The following is a 19,487-nucleotide window of genomic DNA, read 5'->3' on the forward strand; positions in this document are numbered from 1 at the left end:
ATCTCCCTGCTCTTATTTGCTACCCACCTTCCAAGTTCCTTAGTAAACAAGGCAGGAATTTTATTGGCAATATTCTTTTTCTTTCGTTGTGCAACTCTGACACTCCCCCAGACCACTGTGCAGTGAATGAGGCTAGAATCCTGTGGACAAAATTAGGGGTGCACTGATGGAGATTTTGGGGGCCAATACCAATAGCTGGTTTTTAAGAAGGCATATCGGCTAATACCGATCCAGTTTCTGATACAGCTGTGTGCAGCTGGTAAATCCATTGTAGTGGAAGGGCAGGGGTCGGGGGGAAAGAAAGGGCATGGGCGGCAGATCAACGCCCCCCCGCAGTGAGGGAGGGAGTGGGGCAGGGTCAGACTGCCCAGCCGGGGTGGGGCATGGGATGGAGCCACGGCTCATCTGGGAGGGGGGGGGGGAGCAGCTCCCACTGCTGCTTGCACCATGGAATGGTGTGGGACGGGGGTGCCCCCAGATGAGCGTGGGACGGGGCAGGCAGGCTGGAGCCAGGGCTATGCTGGGTTCTCTGCAGGGGCTGGGGTTAGGGTGGGCAGAGGTGGTGCTGGGAGTGGGGCCTACAGCAAAATTTGGGGTGGCCATAGTCCGTCCCTCCCTTCCCCCCCCCCCCGTAACCCCTCTCCCAGCACCACTGCTGCCTGCCCTGAGTCCAACCCCTGCTGAGAAGAGCCTAGCTCCAGCCTGCAGCTGCAGCCTGCCCCGCCCCTCCCTGCCCCATGTAGACCATGCCCTCCCGGGGTACGTGCAGCAGCAGGAATGCCCCTCCGCTCCCCCCCCCACTCCCTCCCTACCCCACTGTGGGGGGGCATTGATCTGCCCCTCCACACCTCTTCCCTCCTCCCTCCCCTTCCACCACAATGGACCTACCAGCTGCATGCAGCTCTTCATGCTCCTCACTGCCTATGTGCTGTGCTGCAGCTGCGTGTACGTACGGGCATTTATCAGCCAAATTATCAGCTGCATTGGGCCAATTTCCAATGCAGCCAGTCTTCTTTATATTGGTGCTGATCTGATATTGGACCAATGTATCGGTGCATCTCTAGACAAAATAATTTACCTACGGACTGTGTTGTAATTGCATTGGGAACCATGATTCATTCCCTAACTTCTGAGAGCTTGAGTTCATAACATTACTAAAATTTTTCTAGTAGTGTTGAAGTGATCTTGTAGCCATGATGTTCTAGAAAATAGGTGAGGGAAGTTTTTATGGGTGATTATCTTTTACTGGACCAACTGCATGGTTGGAATAGATTTAGGCAAGCTGTCAGGTATCACACTACTAGAGACTCAAGGAAGGATACTCTGATATCTGAAAGCTTGATCTAAGTGCATGCGTGCATGTGTGTGATTTTATAAGTTTTTAAAAAGCACACGGCAAATTCACAAATCCCATCTTACCCCACTGTTCTGCCACTTGCTTGATTCATCTGCAGGGTTGCAATGCACTGCAGAAAATTCTACTGTGTCATCTAACACACAAACTAGTATTAGGCTGCCGTCTTCAACATAGACTAGCTGTAGAAGGGGACATTTGCTTTGTAAGTAGCATTTTAAATTGGAGAAATAGGGAGGCTTGGGAATTGTGGGTTCCATTTCAGGCTCCTGAGCAGAGTTCACTCTTTGATCAGGTGGGATAGGCTGTCTTAGTCCATGACCTTGCTCCCACCTCTGTTTTTTTGTTTTGCCCTCCTCCTACCTTCCAGCTCTTTATCCAGTTTGTCTTCCTATGAATGCTCTCGATGTATCCATGTGGTCCTAGTTGTACTCTGTCTGTAGAATATTCAGACACACTCTTGGTCCAACTCTTCACCCCACTATGTTTCTGTCCCACTGATTCCTGGTCCCAGGGCCTCCCCCATGTTTCCCTCCTCGGTTCCCTATCCTAGTTCTCTTTGAGATCAGACTAGATGACCTAATTGTCACTTTTGGCTTAAAAAATCAATAAAAACATTAATAATTATGCGAGAGGCAAAGATTTTTCTTAGGGTGATATTGGACCAACTGTGTAGCTGGGATAAAGTTAGATAAACTTTAGAATGCAAGACATTCTTCTTCAGGTCTCTTATCACAAGAATCCAGGCAGAGCACACTGGAAAAACAGCAGAGGGGAAAGGGTGAGAGAAATTCTCAGGGGTAACACACAGGTCTTTAACAGAAGAAAAGAAGCTGATTACTGGGAGATCAAGGTCTGTCAAAAGAGAGGAGGGTCATCCTACCTTCCTTGTGTGGAAATAATTCAGAAGTTAGATAAAACGTGCCATAAAACTGATATCAGCATTTGGTCCATGTTTCTTTGGGTGCCTACACACGTGTTCCAGCATGTTTTAATTAGAATGCTCTAGCATTGCCCCAGCATAACGAGTATAAACCCCTGCAGGTTTAACAATGGCTGCTGGGGTGCTTTAATTAAAGCTTCTTGAATCAGTTTTAGTTTAAGCATCCCGTGGCCATTTTTAGTAGTGCGGGGGGCTTAATACTTGTGATGCTACAGTGTTTTAATTAGAGCTGTTCTCTGGGAAATGCTTTAACTGAAACATCCTGTCCCCTGTCCGTTTCCCCCCCCCCCCCCCCCCCCCCATGTGTATAGGTAGTGTCCAGCCAGCTTCTGAATTTTTGTTCCCAAATTTGCCTGCACCCAGCCCCTGTATCTCTCCTGTCCCTGATTGCCAACCCTAGTAGTTAGGTATCTTCCTACTCAAGTTTCATGTTCAAATTCATTCTTCATGCTCCAGAAGGTTCAGGTCTTGTGTCCTCTGTATTCAAATCAGATAGCTTACCTGGGTGCCAGCATGTCAGGGAAGGGGAGTTGCTGAGGGCCTCCAGGCTTTCAGTTCTGTAGCAGCCAAAAGCTACAGGGAAAGTCATACTCAGTCCTGGGCAGGAGCGTACCCAGTGCAGATAGCATCATCTGAGAATTTCAGTAGCTAAAATTCATCATGGCTCTGCGGATCATGCGCAAACTGCATTTTTTTTTCTGGAGGCTGTAACTTGGTTGTATGTGTACATGTTTTCACAGATGTATCAAAAAAAACAGTCCATGAATGAGACAGGCCAGCATCTCACTAAACTTTGGTAATCTCTGTTCCAGGTCACAGAGGCACTCTGGGAAACTATGAAACAAAAAGTTGCCTGAATCTTATGTTTTGAGATGTTCAATTTTTTGGAAAGCTTTGCAAGCAGCTGGAAATGGTTTTATAATCAGAAGTGTTGGGCAACCAGCCCTATCTGGAATCCCTGTACCCTGAGCTTTTGTTTGCTACAAGGTTCTTCAGATTCTGTGCAAGGCCTGTATCCAGGGTTTTTTGTTGCAGCTGTGTTGGTCTTAAGGACATAGGCAACCAAGGTTCTTTGAGTAGATGTGATATCTTTTATTAGACCAACTAAGTATTTGGAAAAAGTTCTTAGCAAGCTTTTGGGCACAGTCACCCTCTGTCAGGCCTAGGGAGACTGCGCCTGAAAGCTTGGTAAGAACTTTTTTCCAGCTACTCAGTTGGTCTAACAAAAGATATCACAGGCCTGTATCCAGATATGTTTATATGCACGTAATCTCAGCTGAAGTCTTTGTGTGATGAAATGTGGATTGAATTATCATTAGCTACAGAATAAACCCTTTTAAAAGGCAAAAAAACTACATTTCTCAGTTGGAAGTTGTGGGCTGTCTAGAGCCAGGGAACAGAAGGGTTGGAGGTGGCAGTGCATGAGTTTGACAGTTTTATTCCCCGCAATGCTTCCATACTGTAAACTGGTTCCAACAGTGAGAAGTGCTCATCTGACCTGGAGAACAAAATAAATGTAAGCAAAGGTTTTTATAGTGTTAATTGCCCTGAGGTGTCAAGCTTTTATTTGTTTCTCTTCTGGGGGATTGGAATAACTGAAACGAGCCTGGACACATTTTCTTATCACTTAGTGTTCTTGAATTATTAATTATCAAGAACTAATAACATTGTTTAAACCTGTTAACAGTGTTTAAATGTGTACAGTATGTTGACTTGTCCTACAACCATTTGATCAGTTTCAGTTTTAAATAGTTTGAAATATTTTTTTTATGCATTAGAGTATGTACTATTATTGGGAACATCAGATATATAAATAAAACTTAGCCTGCTATGTTTCATTTAAATACCACAATATAAAAGAGTGTTTGTGTACATGGCCAGGGCCAAGAAAGGAATATACTTAGGACTGCAAGAAAATCACATTTCTAGTTACCTTGAAAGCTACTTATGTATGGCAATATGTGTTGCTTTCACCCCTGACCGCTTCATTTGCAATTTTGCAAAAGCATTTTTTTCTAAGTCATTTTTTTAAAGCTTCCTAAACAAGAAGTACGCAGTAGAACTAGTTTTAACCAGAGAGCAGCTTAGGCAAAGGCTTGAAAGTGGCCTGTGTAGCTATTCTAGAGTTTTCTACCCTAAGCTGAAGCATCATGTTCACTTGTTGTGAACAGATTCAAAGTTGGTTTAAAGGAAAAGAAACTGGTCACAAATTGAATGGGGTTTTCCCCAAATCTTTAAAACAAAGTCATCTTTAAACAATGTATGTCTAGTTTCCAGAGACTGTGCCATCAGGGACTGTGAGCAGGAGATTGACTCTTACTGCCAGGCCTTTCGCCCCTGGGAGGTGGAGGGTCGACCAAGGTCACCTCCCAGGGCAAGGGAAGAGTCTGGGACCTCCCCTTCTGTCCCGCTGCACCAGGGTCCCCACCCTGCTGGAGCTTTACAACAGGTATGAACCTCTTGCACCTCTAGCAGAACCTACCAAGCTGCCAGCTCCCGCAGGCAACACTGGCTCAATTGTAGCTACCACCTCCGCTCTCCCCAAGACAAAACATAAAGTCCTTGTCATGGGAGACTCCATCCTGAGGGAGATCTGTCGCCCCGAACCCCTTAGCTCAGGAAGTCTGCTGCTTCCCGGGAGCCTGTATCCAAGACATTGCAGAGAAGATCCCTGGGCTTCTCCAGCCCACTGACCACTACCCTATGCTTCTTATCCACATGGGCACCAATGACATGGCTCAGAGCAATCCCAGCTGGGTCATGAAGTGCTACAGGGATTTGGGAGTGGAGCTTAAGGGGTTGGGGGCACAGGTGGTGTTCTCTTCGAGCCTCCCAGTCTCTGGCTATCTGCTGTCGGGGGGGAGGAGGATTGAGGTAATGAACCAAACAAAGACTGTGGCGCTGGTGTCATCGGGAAGGCTTCGGCTTCCATGACCACAGTCAGCTCTTTTGTGAGAGAGGCAGTGAGCTGCTGGGAAGGGACGGCTTCCACCTCTCTCTGCTGGGGAGGAGGCTTTTCTCAGCCAGACTGGCTGACCTGCTCCACCGGGCTTTAAACTAAGCCCACTGGGGGATGGGAGGACTACTGCCACTGCTGGCCTGCTGAGCAACCCTTGCAAAGCCAGCAGGCCAAGGCACTTAAGGGAGCCCACCCCTGCCCCAGCCCTGGAATGCTCTGTGGGCAAGGCAGGGGCCCCCAGCAGGACACTTGCCTGCCTGTACACAAATGCCAGGAGCTTGGGGATTACACAGGAGGAACTAGTCCTCCTGCTAAACACAAATAAACACAGTGTCATAGGGATAACGGAGACCTGGTGGGACTCCACCCATGACTGGGCCACAGGTATAGATGGCTATACCTTGTACAAGACAGATCGAGTGGACAAAAGGGGCAGGGGTGTAGCTCTCTGTCAAGGAAAGTTACGTGGCCCTGCAAGCCGACATTGGCGCCCAGGGTGGATGACTGGAGACCCTCTGGGTGAAAATCTGTGGGGAACACGGAACGGGGGACACAATGGTGGGAGTCTGTTACAGACCTCCTACCCAGGATCAAGAGCTTTTCTAGGAGTTCGCCAGGGAATTGGCCGAGGCCGCACGCTCCCGGTGCATGGTTGTCATGGGAGATTTCAACTACCCAGACATCTCGTGGGAAGAGCACTCGGCTAAATCCGAATGGTCACAAAGTTTTCTCACGTGCGTGGATGACCTCTATCTGATGTAAGAAGTCTACGGGCTGACAAGAGGTAAAGCGCTCCTCGACCTGTTACTGGCAACGAGGGATGACCTTATCAGCGTCCTAACGATAGAAGGGAAGCTGGGTGACAGTGACCATGAGCTGGTCACCTTCACCATCCTCCATAAAGCTGGCAAGTCAGTCAGCAATACAGAAGTCCTCGACTTCAGGAAAGCTGACTTTGACAAGCTCAGGAGGCTTGTCAGCGAGGCCCTAAAGGGTCTCAGCCCAAAGGGGAGGGGAGTTCAGGACAAGTGGTTGCTCCTCAAGGGAACGATCCTCGATGCACAAGCAAAGTCTGTCCCATCTCGGAGGAAAGGCAGCAAAAGGGTGCAGCAGCCCCCGTGGCTTTGCAGGGAACTAGTGGACCTCCTGCATCTAAAAAGAAAGGCCTACAAAGGATGGAGGACAGGATCCACCTCCAAGGAGGAATATTCTGCACTGGTCCAGACATTCAGAGACCAAACCAGGAAAGCCAAGACTGTGACTGAACTCCAACTGGCTACAAGTATCAAGGACAATGAAAAGTCCTTTTTTAGATATGTGGGGAGCTGGATGAAAAGCAAGGGCAACATTGGACCCCTGCTAAACCAGATGGGACAACTGACACCCGACGCCCAGGAAAAAGCCAACTTGCTAAATGGGTATTTTGTGTCGGTCTTTCATCAGTCCCATGGGACACCCCTGCCCATTATGGGACAGGAAGGCCCAGATGAGGGAGATTCCTTATGTTCCATCAATGCTGACCTCGTGAAGGAACACCTTGAGAGGCTGGATAACTTCAAGTCAGCCGGCCCTGACAGCTTACACCCTAGGGTACTCAAGGAGCTGGCAAGCATCATAGCCCAGCTCCTGGCATGGATCTTTTGAGTACTCCTGGCACTCTGGTGAAGTGCCCGAAGATTGGAAGAAAGCCAATGTGGTGCCTGTCTTCAAGAAGGGGAGGAAAGTGGATCCAGCAAACTACAGGCCCATCAGCCCGACCTCTATTCATAGATTCATAGATGTTAGGGTCGGAAGGGACCTCAATAGATCATCGAGTCCGACCCCCTGCATAAGCAGGAAAGAGTGCTGGGTCTAGATGACCCCAGCTAGATACTCGTCTACCCTCCTCTTGAAGACCCCCAGGGTAGGGGAGAGCACCACCTCCCTTGGGAGCCCGTTCCAGACCTTGGCCACTCGAACTGTGAAGAAGTTCTTCCTAATGTCCAATCTAAATCTGCTCTCTGCTAGCTTGTGGCCATTGTTTCTTGTAACCCCCGGGGGCGCCTTGGTGAATAAATCCTCACCAATTCCCTTCTGTGCCCCTGTGATGAACTTATAGGCAGCCACAAGGTCGCCTCTCAACCTTCTCTTGCGGAGGCTGAAAAGGTCCAGTTTCTCTAGTCTCTCCTCGTAGGGCTTGGTCTGCAGGCCCTTGACCATAAGAGTTGCCCTTCTCTGGACCCTCTCCAGGTTATCCGCATCCTTTTTGAAGTGTGGCACCCAGAATTGCACGCAGTACTCCAACTGCGGTCTGACCAGCGCCCGATAGAGGGGAAGTATCACCTCCTTGGACCTATTCGTCATGCATCTGCTGATGCACGATAAAGTGCCATTGGCTTTTCTGATGGCTTCATCACACTGCCGGCTCATGTTCATCTTGGAGTCCACTAGGACTCCAAGATCCCTTTCCACCTCTGTGCCACCCAGCAGGTGATTCCCTAGGCTGTAGGTGTGCTGGACATTTTTCCTCCCTAGGTGCAGCACTTGACTCCCTCGTCCAAGTCGCTGATGAAGACATTAAAGAGTATCGGTCCAAGGACCGAGCCCTGCAGGACCCCACTGCCCTCACCCTTCCAGGTTGAGACCGACCCATCTACCACGACTCTTTGGGTGCGACCCTCTAGCCAATTCGCCACCCACCGGACTGTGCAGTCATCCACGTCACAGCCTCTTAACTTGTTCACCAGTATGGGGTGGGATACCGTATCGAAGGCCTTCCTGAAGTCTAAGTATACGACATCCACCCCTCCTCCTGTGTCCAGGCGTTTCGTAACCTGGTCATAGAAAGAGACTAGGTTGGTCAGGCACGATCTGCCCGCCACAAACCCATGCTGGTTTCCCCTCAGCATAATCTGCCCTGCCGGGCTCTCACAAATGTGAGCCTTGATAATTTTTTCAAAGACTTTACCAAGGATGGAGGTGAGACTGACTGGCCTATAGTTGCCCGGGTCCTCCTTCCTCCCCTTTTTGAAAATGGGGACCATGTTAGCCCTTTTCCAGTCCTCCGGGACTTGGCCCGTGCGCCACGAGCGTTGGAATATTCCCGCCAGTGGCTCTGCAATGATGTCGGCCAGTGCCTTCAGCACCCTCGGATGGAGCCAATCCGGGCCTGCCGACTTAAAGGCATCCAGTTCTTCCAGATGACTCTGCACCACCTCAGGATCTACGTATGGAAGTCTGGCGCCTTGCTGCTGCCTCTCTACAACCCCAGTGAGAGACTTGTCGTGCCCCTCACTTAGGAACACTGAGGCAAAGAACTCGTTGAGGAGTTCAGCCTTGTCCCCCCTATCTGTCACCAGTTGTTTCTGCCCATTTAGCAGGGGTCCTATTCCTCCCTGGGCCTTCCTTTTACTCCCAATATATCTAAAAAACAATTTCTTGTTGTCTTTTACTTGGGTTGCCATCCTCAGCTCCATGGTAGCTTTGGCCCACCTAACTGCCTCCCTACAAGCACGAGCAGAGGAGGTATATTCATCTGTAGTGATCTCACCCTGTTTCCACTTTTTATGTGCTCCCCTTTTGGCCCTTAGGCTGCCCTGGATTTCTCTGGTCAGCCATGGAAGCCTCCTGGCCCCTTTCCCTTTTTTGCCTCGCTCGGGGATCGTCTTGCTTTGTGCCCGAAGGATCGTTTCCTTTAGGCACAGCCACCCTTCTTGGGCTCCCATCCCTTCAAAACTCCTACTCTGCAGTGCTTCCTTGACTAATCGCCTGAGTGCATTGAGATCAGCTTTCCTAAAGTCTAGCACTTTCACCCTACTAAAGTCTAGCACTTTCACCCTACTAAAGTCTAGCACTTTCACCACTTTCACACTTTCACCACTTTCCCCTATCCCGGGGAAGGTTTTAGAAAAGATTAGCAAAGAGATCATCCTCATCAGACTGGCCAATGGTAAAATCCTGAGGGATAGATAGCCAGCATGGGTTTGTTATGGGTGGGTCTTGCTTGACCAATCTCACTTCCTTTTATGACCAGGTGACCTATCACCTGGACAAGGGGGAAGAGATTGACATCATATATCTTGACTTCAAAAAAGTCTTCAATCTGGTATCCCATGATCACCTCTTGGCAAAACTGACCAACTGCGGCCTCGGCTTTGCCACGATTCACTGGCTGAGGAATTGGCTATGTGGTCGGACCCAGAGAGTGGTGGTTGATGGAAGTCAATCGTTGTGGTGCCCTGTGACCAGTGGAGTCCCTCAAGGCTCTGTCCTTGGGCCTATATTGTTCAACATCTTCATTAATCATGTGGACATTGGTGTCAGAAGCGGACTGGCCAAGTTTGCTGATGACATCAAACTTTGGGGTAAAACGTCCACACCTGAGGACAGGAGGGCAATCCAGGTTGATCTCAAGAGGCTCAGGAAATGGGCGGATGGGTGTTTAACACCGATAGTGTTTAACACCGAAAAATGCAAGGTTCTCCACCTTGGGAGGAAAAACCTGCAGCATGCTTATAGGTTTGGCAGTGCTGTACTGGCTAGCACTTTGGACAAAAGGGACTTGGGGGTCATGATTGACCACAGGATGAACATGAGCCTTCAATGTGATGCTGCAGCTAGTAAAGCAAGCAAAATGCTGGTTTGCATCTATAGATGCTTCTTGAGCAATTCCTAGGATGTCATTCTTCCATTGTACTCAGCCTTGGTGAGGCTGCAGCTGGAGTACTGCGTCCAGTTTTGGGCTCCACAATTCAAAAAGGACATGGACAAGCTTGAGAGAGTCCAGTGGAGAGCCACACTCATGATCAGAGGTCAGGAAAACAGACTTTACTATGAGCGGCTGAGAGCTACAGGACTCTTCAGCCTGGAGAAGCGCAGGCTCAGGGGTGATGTGATGGCCTCCTATAAGTTTATCAAGGGTGCTCATCAGGATCTGGGGGAACCAGAGCACCCCAAAGGATGACAAGATTGAATGGTCAATACTTCGTGGACACTCCTCCGTGACCGTTTCAGGCTGAATATAAGAAAGAACTTCTTTACTGTCCGAATCCCCAAGGTTTGGAATAGACTGCCACCGAAAGTGGTTCAAGCACCTACTTTGAACGCCTTCAAGAGACATTTGGTTGTCTATCTTGCTGGAATCCTATGACCCCTGCTGACTTCCAGCCCTTTGGGCAGGGACTTGATGATCTCCCAAGGTCCCTTCCAGCCGTAATGTCTATGAAATCTATGGCACAGGCTTCGGAAGGTATTCTTCATTTTAAGCATCCTAGTCCTAATTAACTTTTATTTAAATAAGAGATCTGGCTTTTCATCAAAGGCTGGATTGTTCCTGCCTGCTTCTAAAGCCATGTGCAGTCACTGTTTGTTTCTCTGAGGAGAAAATTACTTTGGTTAAAGTTGCAGAAAGAGATTTTGTATTCTTGACTCTCACCAAATGACTGTGCTACCAACTTTAATTTGTCTGCCTAACAACTTAGTTCTTCTGTTTACTCATCTGCCTGGAGTGGTAATACTGTGCCAACTTGGTGGCATATAGTGCGACTGAATTGAAATGTAAAGTTTTTAGTAATCCTTGGATGGATAGTACTATAAACAAGTAAAATAATGTAGTCAACTTAATAAACTTTACACAAACCTGTCAGCTGACTAATTAAATTCTACAAGTATTAGCGAAATCCTTTGCCTGTTGATTAGATGTCCTATTTCATAAATATTAGGACGGGGTGGACAAAATATGGCCCTCGAGCCAGATACAGCCCATGGGCAGGCACCCATCAATTAATTGTATACTGGCTGGCTTGTGGCTGCCCCTGCTGACCTTTTTTGGGGCCTGAGTCCCACCTACTTCCACCAGGGTAGCACACTGTGCTCCCACCTTTGTGTTGGGGAGTGCCCTCGCCCCCGGCCAATGCACAGCTTCTGGGTGGGGCCACTGCTGCCGCTGACAGGGGAGCTGTTCAGCTCCCCGGGCTCTTCCTCGTATCCCTGTTGCAGCCATTCAGGTAGCAGCTAGGGAAGTGCTGGGGGGGCAGAAAGAAGCTGTAGCTGGGCAGGGGTGCAGAGCCCAGGGCCCATGCCCAGCAAAGTGGCAGGAGTGTGGAGCTCAAGTTGACCTGGTTCCGTTGTGCTGGGTTCCCCGTGGCTTGTGCAGCTCCCAAGACTTGCATGCCACTGGTGGGGAAGCCCCATGCAATGGAGCCAATGGCCTTCGCAGCTCCCTGCTGCCTCATGCAGCTCCTGGGACTTCACCAGAAGTGGCGGGAAGTCCTTGCACAATGGAAGCCAGGTCAGCTCCACTCCCTGTGTCCTGGTGGAGTCTCAGGAGCTGCACATAGTGGCAGGGAGCAGGGCCAGCCCTCTGACTCCATCGTGTGGGGCTCCCTACTCGTGCCTCTGGCTGGGTCCTGGGAGCTGCACATGAGACATAGGGAGCTCTGTGCAATGGAGGTGGGTCGGCCTGGCCCCGCTTCTTGCCACCATGTGCACTTCCCAGAAGGGTTGGAGCTGTGCCCTGCCGGGCAGCTTGCCTGAATGAGCCATGAGCACCCAAGGGCCTGCCACTTGCTGCTGCTGCTGTCACTGCCAGCAGCGAGGGCTGTGTGCCACTTAATAATAAACGTGCTTTTTGTGCTATCTAAAAATCTGGGGGTGTGGCAAATTTTGTTTGGTATTAATAGCTTGTTGTTTAGTGATGTTGTGACCTTTCAACTGTCTCTGAAATTATTTCCTTTAAAAAAAAAAAATTCTTCCATGTTTAGGGGAGAGAGGCATACACAGAAGTGAAACTAATTGTGCGCACACACTTTCAAACATGAGCAAAGTAACCTTTTGCGTTTGTAACTTTTTGAATGTTAGAATATTGGGAGCTACTTGTAATATAACTCTGAGGCAGGGAGAGTTGTGCTCTTTGGAAAATCATTCCCTTAATTTAGGCACTTCTGCAAGCTGAAGAATAATGGTATGTTTAATTCTCTATTTTGGGGCTTTGTTTAGACATAAGTGCCTTTCAGCATGTTCTTCGTAGTTTTTCTTGGTGGGAGAGTTCATTGTTGTGAGTAATGGGGTGGGGATGGATGTGGGATTCATTTTGTAAATCATATTTACTATGCCTATACAAATTCCCAGAGGGAAAGAATGGGTGTGTTTTGAAAGTCTCAGGGTAATGTGCAGGAATAGGCACTAGGTTCAGACAGCGGGGTCTAACTTCACTGAATGTTACACAAATTACAAGGTTTCAGGTCAGAATGAAAACGAGCTCTTTCAAGCTGTTTTCTAGAAAAAGTCAGTTCAGAATAGTCAGTAGCCAAGTGGCTACTACGGTTGCCTGGGATGTGGAAGACCAGGTTTGAGTTTCACTTTCTGTTCAGCTTGGCTCAAAAACTTTATTCTCCCACATTCCAGGCAGCTCTGCTGACTACAGAGCTATAGAATTGATTTATTTCTCTTTGCCTCAATAAATATTTAATAATTTATACAAGATGGAACACTTCCATGGGAGAGAGACTGACCATAACCAGTGGTGAGGTGACTCATCTGAAATGAGGAAGAGTCTGTTAAAAAAATTAGGTTTCAGTGAATCAGTGTTCTTTACTATTTCCATTCTAGTGTGCTCCTTCCCTGGAGAGAGAAGGCAAGCCTGTTTCTGAACATCTGGACTATGGAGCTGTGCTTGTCATATCTGTGTAGCCATTTTCTGACTGACCAGGGTAGATGCTAGGATTTCTAAGGGCATATCTCAGAGTTCTGGGTACCTCACTAAGTTGAGCTGCTTTAAGAAATGTTTTGCATCGTATTATGGCATTACATTATATATGTTCATCCTTTCCAAATCCCTGAATGGAAAAATTCTTAGCCTGCCAGCACAGCCAAAATACTTCTGGCTGGGCACAATCTTAATGCCTTTCTATTCCAGCTAGTGCCAAGGCATGTGTCCAGCCCAGGGCAATGAAATGTTCCTGCTTTTGGCTGCACTGTGAATACAGACTGGGTGCAGATAAAATGTCCAGGTGTGATGTAGGGCATTTCAGCAGTAGCTTGCTGCTAGAGTGAAGATAAGTGAAGTATCTTTGGGTGCCCTTAGGTTAAATAGTGAACAGAAGCAGTACAGGATCAGAAGAACGGAATCAAGTGGGGTTGCTTCATCTTGCACATCTTCAGTGACTAGCTGTGGCCCAATAATTCTCTATAAGGTAGCAGGACTTTGTATAGCTGTGTGAGAAGCTCGCCATGATCCTCTAAGTATAAGGACACACCAGTGAGGGAGGCTACAAAGAAGTAGGTTGATTTTTTTTTTTTTGATTTTTTTTTTTTTTTTTTCCCCCTGTCTGTCCCAAACTGCTACAGGTTGGGGGCTGACCAGCTGGCAAGACAAGTGTTGTTGCTGTGGTAGTGAAAGTTTTTGAGGTGGTTATAGTTTACCCACAGACAATGGACACGGCTAATGTTTCCAAATAATAACTGGCTTTGAGAGATTGAGGTCCTTTAACAGAGCTGGAGACAGCCATGGCAGATGTGCTCATTGTTGGCCTACAACAAGAAGCGTATTATCGTGTCAAATGGAAAGGATGCTCTTGGATAATTGTACCAGTCTTGGTCAGTCATAAAGGCAATCTCATGAATATCAATTGTCGCTGCCAAGAGCCGCGGCACGGGGTTCGGGGCCTTAGGAGCCCTAGTCGGCGGGCAGGTACTTGTGACGCTTGGAGTGGAATCAGGTACTCAAGCGTTTTGATTAAACAAAAAGTTTGTTTACTTACACTGCTCATACAGTGCAGGTCAGAAGCTTGCTTCTATTACAGTTGTAAACAAAACTTGGGTTGGGCAGAAATTACAGAGTTCGTTTGGTCGGTCTGCAAATGTCGGGCCGGCAGCTGTCAGGTTACGTCTAGGTCTAGGTCGGTGACGGGGAGCGATTAGAGGTTGATCAGGCCCTTAAGTTCTTCTCTAAGACACGTGGAGTTTGCTAGGCTCCACAGCGTGCTCAGAGCTCTCCACGAGATGTATGTGGAGTTCTCCAACTTGGGCAGAAACTGCTTCAACCTCTTATACGGCCAGCAAGCCAATCGCTGGCCGCCAGGTAGGAATAATTTAGAACAGTCCAATAGTGGGGTACGGATTTACATAAGATTGGCGGGAACTTTTTCTAGGTCATTAATATATAGTCACTAGGCTCTGGAGTTTTCCACTCGTGACCTACTTACATGACCTACTTACAAAATGATTGACAGACTGTGCCTTCTGTATCAAACTATGGAATTCTCCACTGTACTATAGGCATATGAACAATGGGTTCTGACATCAATGTGGGATACAGTGGCCAAAAGCTGGAATCCAGGGTGCTGATAAAATGTGGTGTTACCTAACATGGAGGGACTTCATCTGGCCTGTGGCAGGTCCCTTGGTCCTGTCTGGCCCAAGTGCAGTCCAGCCTGTGGCGCATCCTGCTGCCCCCTGGGCTGGGGCTGGGGCAAGGGCTGTGCGCTTTTGGCAGTAGCAGAGGAGCTGCAGGGTGTGCAGATTCTGGGGGGGGGGGGGGGGGGGGGAAGGAGGGGATGCTGACCATCCTGTGGCAGCTCCCCACAGCTAACTGCCTGTGTGTCCCACAAGCCTAAATAATTGCCTGCCTCTGTGCTAGAGGAAGTTTAATTGCACTTGGAAAAGCTAGAGGTTAGTGGGTGGCAGGGTGTACGTTAGGCCAACAGCCTACAAACCCACTTGGATGCTAGTTCCACCTGTGTTGAAGCAACCTGCATGCTGCAGGGGATGCAAGGATAAGGGGAAAAGTTTTGAGTGGGCTCAGAATTTTTTGGTACAGGAAACCAAACAATGCATTTGTGATTACTTGGGCTTATTCCAAGGGAACAGACTGGAAATGCTTGGGGGTAAGTGTTGCTTTTGTATGGTACAGGGGTATAGGTTGTAGCCATGTTGGTCTAAGGACATAGGGAGACAAGGTTCTTTGGGTTGTAGTAAAAAGATGTTAGCCCCCATAATTTTGCAGTAATGCTTGAGCAACAACCATATGATAGAAGTGTCTTATGACCATCTTATGACCCTTTTGTGTAAAGATCAGGAGGTCTAATGTCCAAGCTGTGGTCTGTGGTTCTTACTGCTTGCCTTGCATTTTGAAATCATCTCTGTCCAGTGCCTTAAGGTTATGTTAAAATAGGAAGTTACTAAAGTTTAACTAATTTTGTTGAAATTGCTCTTTTCTTCTGAGCATGCTGCAATTCTACCTTTGAGTGCGCACGTACTAACCCTGATAAGTCACATTAACCAATAACTAGTTAAGTACAGCATACAAGATAAGACGTCACAATTAGGAACTGGTACTGCAGCCAATAAACTTCTAGTACGTCAAGACTCTGTTGAATGTAAGCTATAAAAATGTGATTCCAGGCCGGACTCATCGTCGGCCCTGATTTGAGCTCTCTGCTCCCCGGTCGAACTGTTTGCAAACAATAAACCTAGATGGACCCAGCCTGTATGTGTGACTCTCTCCTTGAAGGTAGTTGAACAAGCCTCCAGGGGAACGAAACTAGCCGTTTTGGCAACAGGGTGAGTCTGATATTGTCTTGGCCGGGCTGAACCGACTCGAAGTGATTCAGAAATTACTCGTTTGTCAGGGCGGGCTGGCTGACAAGGCTTAATGGTTGCAAAAAACTTTACATCCGTCGCGGGTGGCTGCGACGGAAACGGTTCGGTCGTCTGGACAACAATGTGAGTTGCTCCAGCTGGCGAGGCCAATGCCAGTAAATTCGTCCGTAATTCAAGCCGGCGAGAAAAGGGTACGTCTGGGACTGCGTTCGGCGACGGGAAGAAGGATCGATAGATGATCAGTCTATCGATCAGCTAGCTGCAAGTCGGATCTCTAAGAGGCACTCTGCAGCGTGCTCAAAGCTCTTCAACTTGGGCGGAAGTCGTGCTAGTTTTTAAATGGCCAGCAAGCCAATTACCGGCCGCCACGTGTGAATAATTTAGCACTAGCCAATTATGGGGCACGAATTTGCATCCGAATGGCGGGAACTCTTTGCACCGTGCATTTCTGTGCTGCAAAGGGAAATGCATCCTGCAAAGACAGCTGCAAATTGGCAGGAACTCTCTCCTGCACGCGGGTTCTTTATGCAGCAAAAACCCTCGCTGTGCAAGAGGCTCTCGTGTCAAGAAAATTCCATAGTGCTGAGGCACCAAACTCACTGGGTTATGACAGATATCTTTTATTAGACCAACTTAAATAGGTGGGGAAAACAATTATTAAGCAAGCTTTCAGGTTTAAAAACCCTTCATCAGGCTGAGGAAGTTTCTGCAGTTGGTGTGTGCTCTTCCTGGATGGAATGAATAGTAAAGAAGCCAGAGGCTGGGCTGGTATGCATACAAGATAGGCAGTCAGTGAAGATGTAAACTGAGGAATTAGTACGTGAGAGACAGGCTGGGTGGCAGGGAGAAGGGGGATGAATGTAGCAGTTAAATAATAGAGAGGTACCTGGGGAGTCAGATGTCAGGCAGGTTATAATGTGTCATAAATCCAGTGTTTATATTTAGTCCATGATTTTTAATGCCATCAGCATTCCTGGATCTTACAGATGCACCACCAGAAATGTAATACATCTCATCCAATTCACCAAATGCCCTGATGGAAAATACATAGGAGAGACCAAACAACAACTGCGCGCCAGAATGAATGCACACCAGAAATCTATCAAATACGAGAATACCTAATTACCTGTGGGGGCACACTTCTCACAAGAAAACCACTCTCTCTCCAATCTCTCAGTTCTAATCCTCAAAGGAAACTTACAAAACAACTGCTACATTCATGCCCCTTCTCCCCCACCACCCAGCCTGTCTCTCACCCAGTGACTCCTCTATATATATATATATATATATATATATATATATTTTTTTTTTTTTTTTTTTTTTTTTTTTTTTTTACATCTTTACTGACTGTCTGTCTTGTATGCATACCAGCCCAGCCTCTGGCTTCTTTTCCTGGATGGAATGAAAAGTAGAGCATACCCCAACTGCAGAAACTTCCTCAGCCTGACGAAGGGTTTTTAAACCTGAAAGCTTGCTTAAAATTTTTTTCCCCAACTATTTAAGTTGGTCTAATAAAAGATATCAGATTCACCCAAAGAACAATGTCTGCTTTTGTACGGCGGTATTTGAAAAAAAAATCAGCCTCTTGTTTTTCATGTGGCTCCCTACCTCTTCCTTGTTTCCCAAGCACTTACACGTTGATATAATGTAAAACCGACAAAAAAAAAAAAAAAAAAAGTAAGAAAATAGCAGTACTACTGCTTAAACTACGAGCCCTGTAAAAACCAGTCAGTCTACCTGTAGGTAAAGTGTGTGTGAAGTGCCATAAAATGAGTAAGTGCTACACTTAATAGAAATGACCAGCAATGCCAAGCCATATAATCTTGATTGTCTTGGAATTTCACATGGCTAGCAAGTATCATTTCCTTTTCCAGGTTTGCACATGGGCTAAGAAAACAGTGGAACTGTACTTCCATTCCAGAAGAATATCAACTAAATTTTAGACCACTTCACCCAGAAATGTTCAGTTGCTGCAGTGGCCATAGGGCATGGTTACTTGTAGGAAAGCACACCAATGCTGGAGTTGGGGCCTGTAGCCTGTTGTCCATCTTGGAGAACAGTTACAAACAGCATCTTCTGCTGCATCCAGGCATGTTCTTAGGTCAGTTGTGCCCAACCTTTTCAACCCATGGGCCAGAGGAACAGTGCTAAGTCCATCCACAGGCTGAATCTGGTCTGTGGCCTTGGCATAGTGTGCAGTGCTGGCCTGTTTGGGGGCTGGTGCAGCCGCACAGTAATGGCCTACTGGGCTTCATCAGGTCCTGGGTGGGTGGTTTCTGTGTGGATCAGGGCATGGCTTAATCCAGGTACCTGACCCCTGCATGGGGCCAGCCTGGCAAGGGCCAATCCATGCGAGACTTGGAAATTTGGTAGCTAGTGGCTAAATTTATGGACCTGCAGAGAGACCCATGCGCTGGCTTCCATGGACTGAATCTGGCTCACAGGTGGGGGTTGACCACCCCTGTTCTAGATAGTCTGCCACTACTTGCCTTTCCTCTACCTGTCACACTTTTGCTGTTCCTTCCAAGCTTCAAAGTGCCTGTCCAAATTTTACTGCCCAAAGTCACTATTCATTTCTTGTTGTAGGTTGTCCCTGAACCTCTCTCTCTCTCCCCCTGCTGGTATAGGGTCTTTTCATCAAGAAGCATGAGTGTCTGTCTTGGTCCAGCAGAACTGGGAGCTTCTTCCAAGGCAGTGAAAGAACCTTTTCTATTTTAGTCTAGAAAAATAGTTGTTCTGCCTTATAGAAAGGCTGATTCAATTATTTTTGTCTATGGGATGTGCCTTTATTTGATCTCTCAGGGGTGTTGGTTATAGCCATGTTGGTCTAAGGACATAGGCAGACAAGGTTCTCTGGGTAAATGTGACATCTTTTATTAGACCAACTGAATAGTTGGGAAAATTGCTCTTTGCAAGTTATGCCTGAAGAAGGCTGTTTGTGGCCAAAAGCTTGCAAAGAACATTTTTTCCAACTATTTAGTTGATCTATGTCCCAGGGGTATGGAAGGAAAGAGGTGGGAGACCCCTTTATCTGTGTGGGTCACGGTGGGGACAACTTGTCACAGCAACAAAAAGAAAAGCCCTGAGGACAGGGCATACTCATCCTCTCCAGGCTCGGCTGGGACAGATGAGCTGCAAAGAGACGGAGCACCCACGCACTTTGTCAGCCGTTTTTTTTTGCAGCTGGGGCTGGTGCACACTGATGACATCACACGAGGATGCCGGCTGTCCAGAATAAAGGACAACTTGTCACAGCAACATGAGGGAATTGGCCAGGAGAAAGATAGGTGGCAATTTAACAGACACAGGACATGTGAGTGGGGAGTGGGCCTAGGCCCCCCTGCTGTAATTTTGGTTCCTTTTAGGGCTTCTGTTTGTTTCTTTGAAACCCCGGAGCCTGAAAGGAGCCATTGGGTAGAAGCTGAGGGCTGAGCATGCCAGGGCCGCTCAGAGGGATCCCAATGCGGAGAAACTAGGCCCATCCATAAGGCCATCACCTTCTTTCTCATTTTCTCTGCACAGACAACCCTCCCTCCACCACCTCATGCAGACAGGATGCTTTAAGTAGTAAGCACCTGGAGGCCAAGCACCACTAGTACCAAGGGATGTAATACGCCCCTGGGACTTAAATAAACTTCTGGAGCATTGTTTTA

At 47.8% G+C, this 19,487-nt stretch overlaps 1 protein-coding gene across 3 annotated transcripts in view; it reads left to right on the forward strand.

Annotated features, from left to right (window-relative positions):
- The window catches only part of AFF1 (ALF transcription elongation factor 1), a 241,207-nt gene that overhangs the window by 42,713 nt on the left and 179,007 nt on the right, over nt 1-19,487 (forward strand). The gene's annotated exons all lie outside the window — the stretch shown is intronic.

This window comes from Alligator mississippiensis, chromosome 2, assembly GCF_030867095.1.
Source record: "Alligator mississippiensis isolate rAllMis1 chromosome 2, rAllMis1, whole genome shotgun sequence".
Taxonomy (NCBI): domain Eukaryota; kingdom Metazoa; phylum Chordata; order Crocodylia; family Alligatoridae; genus Alligator; species Alligator mississippiensis.